We start from the raw sequence: 4330 nt of genomic DNA, 5'->3' as shown, positions 1-4330 counted from the left end.
TCGGTAGGCCCTTCTTTCTTTGCCGACTTGATCTTGGAAATGAAAAATGCTACTTTCAATTTTGAGACTTTCATATGCAAGCGACCAACATGAAATCTTGCTTTGCCTATGAAGAACGAAGTAACAGAATTTCAATGTCTTCTGACCTGAAAAACACGTTCTGAAATCTGCACTCACTGAGTAGCATTCACGACTGTAGTTCTTTGTTTCTATCAATGCTTAAATAACACTAGCCGTGATTTTTGTTTTAATTTAAAGCTGTGGGGATTTGGTTTTGGAGGACTGAGCCTGCCCTGCTTTCTGGCTGTATCGCCCACACCACCACCTTCCCTCTCCTCTATTTTCACTAACCTGTCTCCATGTGTTTACCTTCACACTGGGATAAATGGCTTTTCTGTTGCTAATTGCGGCTGTGTGTTTTTCTGTTGGCTGGTTTTGTGTTTCTCCAATCAGAGCTCTGGGATCCTGCATGGAACCCGTTTGTTTTTCCAAGCACAAGGGCATCATTTATAATGAGTGTGTGTGTGTGTGTGTGTGTGTGTGTGTGTGTGTGTGTGTGTGTGTGTGTGTGTGTGAACCCATTTTTGCTGTCTCATGGGTCCCACCAGGTACAGCAGATCCTAAGACTTCAAACATACGGTTAGAATTACACTTGAGTTTTGACTTAAGGTAGATGAGTTAAAGGTACAGTGGGGGTGGGGTAGGTGGGTGGGTAGGGGTGTTACAACCCCCTCAATAATCATAACTGCCCAGGACAAACTGTTATAATTTCCTTTACATAAATAGAGATCTTTGCACCACAACTCGATGCAGAAAGGGCACAAACTGTTGCAGGAAGATTAAACCAGAATGCAGAAAATGAAGTGTACGACGTTCAAAATGTCAAGTGGAGATCCCAAACCCCCCCCCCCCCCACCCCCAATGTTGAACCCAAAGCTACACCCATGGGTACAGTATAAGATAAAGTTAAACTCTGGAACCCAGATTGTATCCTAAACTTTCTCTTAAAGTCAGAGGGAAAAAATCGACACAAACAAGTTCAGTGTAAAGTTACGTACAGTATGATGTGTAGTTGTTTGAAAGAGGGATGTGTGTGCACATGGGAAGGTGGGATGGCGTTTTAGTATTGAGTGATGTATCTTCTCGAACACAGATGATCTTTGGCCAGATGGAGGCAAACTCCGGTTTGCTCCTGCCCAGACCTGGGATATATTTATTTAGTTTGTATTCATTTGAAAAGAAGGCCTGCGGGCCAGCAGTATAAAGGCCATGTGTTTTATTTCTCTTTTCATTGCTGAATGAGGAATGATGGGAGTTCGGTGATGAGGCACAACTTGGTCCGACTTGGGCGTAGCCTACGCGCCAACAGAGCTGGAATCACGGCGACAGGCCAGTGCAGAATGAATGGTGTTCTATAGAGCCACACCCCTCAAAATCCACTTTTCTCAGGATATCATTTTGGAATGTGAATGTTGCATTCGAATAGGGAGGCTAAGAAAATACACAGTCCTAAGAGGTAGATTTTTTTAAAGTCGTTTTTGGTTCTAAAAAGCCTTTTAAGATGTCAATGACGTCATACACATCGTACAGCCAGAGATACTGCTTTACAGCAAGATCTGAGTCACTTCCTTTGCTCTCTCGAGGCGTCGATACCACAGCTGACAGGTTAGGCTCTCCCTGTCAATACAGGCGCTACAAAGAGGTCCGCTAAGGTTTTAAAGACCAAAATGTTCACTCTGACATTCTGGCTCCTCTTTGGATGCCATCAAGCGGGATCTCCAGTCGTAATCAGTCCTCCACTGAGGACCCCACATTCATTTTGCGCTCCAGTGGAACTCTGGTGGAACCGCATCTAAATTCAGTGCAATGGGGCTAAATAGGGAGAGAACAGGCTTTCCGTAGACAGGCGTTGACGGTATCCAGTGGTGGAATGTCTACATTTACTCAAGTACTGTACTTAAGTACAAATTTGAGGTGCTTGTACTTTACTTGAGTATTTTCTTTTCATGCCACATTTCCAACATTAGGCTCTTACCTGGGGATCTTAAGAACTCAGTGGAGTTTTCTCTTTCTTAACCCTTGTGTCGTCTTCCCGTCAAAATTGAAAATCAACACTTTTTCCTATGATTTTTGTCCCTTCTTTCAACACTTTTGACGTTTTTAACACCCCGTAATTAAATTAACTTTAGTTTTAAAGTTATTTTTGGAATTTATGGTCAATAAACCTCCTTTATAGGAAATTATACTTAATGTTTGAGTTAGAAAAGCAGAAATTAGGAATTATTTAGACTAAAATTAAAGGAGAGTATGTTGATGGATAGTCACAGACTGGAAAATGTCAACTTTTACTCAATACTATTTCAAAACCACTTAAATTAGTTTTTTTCAAAAGCTATAAAATTGAATAAGACACCCCAGAATTAATGAAAGTAGAGCTTGGTTCTTGCCAAAGAGCGTTGTGTGGAATAAATCATGTTATTTGGGGTAATTAAAAAGAACATTGATATAGGAAAATTAGTCAGTTTGACCCGAGGACAACGTGAGGGTTAAACCTTTTCGGAGGTTTCTGGAGTTCAATGTTTTGGATTCTGTACATGAACTTTCAAAAAAGGTCATTTTTGAAACTATCAATATAGTTATTGATTAAATAGGCTAGTCATATTTACCTGAAGGTTGGCACCAGTTTATTATTTATATATACATCTTCTCATCTAAGTCTAAAAGAGTAATTAGGCATGTTTGCCAAAATGTCTGACTATTCCTTTAAGCAGTCTTACTGGCAACGTCTGGGGTCTTACTGGGTTTTCAGATTTTTCCGGGGTGTCTGGGTCTCTCTGGAGATCTCTGGAGGTTTGTTAAGGCCACGTCTGCCGGCTGTTGTTTGCAGTGACCCTTCTGCTGTCACTTGACTACTTATGGTCTCAGTGGCTTGCTGTTTTGAAAGTGCTAATTCATTTTTACAGCCAGGCATCCAGCTGGAGCCTGGAGAAGAAAAATAACATAATTACATTTCCACATCACATTAAAGGTGACGGTTTGCAGGCAGAACACTTGGTCATGCAAACGTCACCTAGACACTGTTACACTTTAGGAATAAAGCTTATGTCATGCTACAAGACATAACAATATCCCAGCAACAGAGACAGAACAATCACTCACAAGAGGCCCAAAAAGCATTTCATCAGTCCGGACACCGAACTTGCACGGTGAAATAATGTTGTCTCATGTTACTTTGACTCAAAGGCTCTCAAAGCCAGAACATTTAGTCATACAGGCAGAGGCCAAGTAGAGAGTTAATACAGTTACCTCAGTGTAGGGACAAATTGTAGTTTAAAATGCCTTAAAACATCCATTTGCTGAGCTCACATTTAGCTCACATAGCTAGATAGATAGATAGATAGATAGATAGATAGATAGATAGATAGATAGATAGATAGATGATAGATATATGCCTTAAAACATCCATATGCTGCGCTAACATCTAAACCAGGTTCCACTCACATAGGGTAGATAGCTAGCTTGATAGATAGAGATAGATAGATAGATAGATAGATAGATAGATAGATAGATAGATAGATAGATAGAGAGAGAGAGAGAGAGAGAGAGATAGATGCCTTAAAACATCCATATGCTGCGCTAACATCTAAACCAGGTTCCACTCACATAGGGTAGATAGCTAGCTTGATAGATAGATAGATAGATAGATAGATAGATAGATAGATAGATAGATAGATAGATAGATAGATAGATAGATAGATGCCTTAAAACATCCATATGCTGCGCTAACATCTAAACCAGGTTCCACTCCATAGGGAGAGAGGTAGCTGATAGCATAGCTAGCTTGATAGTGACTCTAGCTAGATAGATAGATAGATAGATAGATAGATAGATAGATAGATAGATAGATAGATAGATAGATTGATGGCTATTAAGTTGTACTAGGCTACTCCACAGAAGCAGTGGATTACTTAAATTACTAGCTTGAACTCATCTCATAACTTGTCAGTGTTGTAATCATGATTGTAATAAGTGTATTTAGTCTTTTTTACATACGTCATCTCTAGAATAGTTGATATTAAAAAAAACAATTACTCATTATATATTACTTATTGACAAAGAAGTAGGCTACTGTTTGGCAGTGGCTAAGGAGGGAGAGCAGGTCATCCACTGGACAGCAGTGTGAGTGGGAGAATGATAGATAAATGCGCTATTTAAATGCTATTTAATAACATTAATTTACTTAACCCTCATTTTGTCCTCGGGTTAAATTGACCCGTTTTCCTATATCACTGCTCTTTTTAATTACCCAAAATAAAATGATTGATTCCAC

The sequence above is a fragment of the Etheostoma spectabile genome, chromosome 15, assembly GCF_008692095.1.
Source record: "Etheostoma spectabile isolate EspeVRDwgs_2016 chromosome 15, UIUC_Espe_1.0, whole genome shotgun sequence".
NCBI lineage: Eukaryota > Metazoa > Chordata > Actinopteri > Perciformes > Percidae > Etheostoma > Etheostoma spectabile.
The sequence above is the reverse complement of the archived record's forward strand: the minus strand, read 5'-3'. Positions refer to the sequence as shown.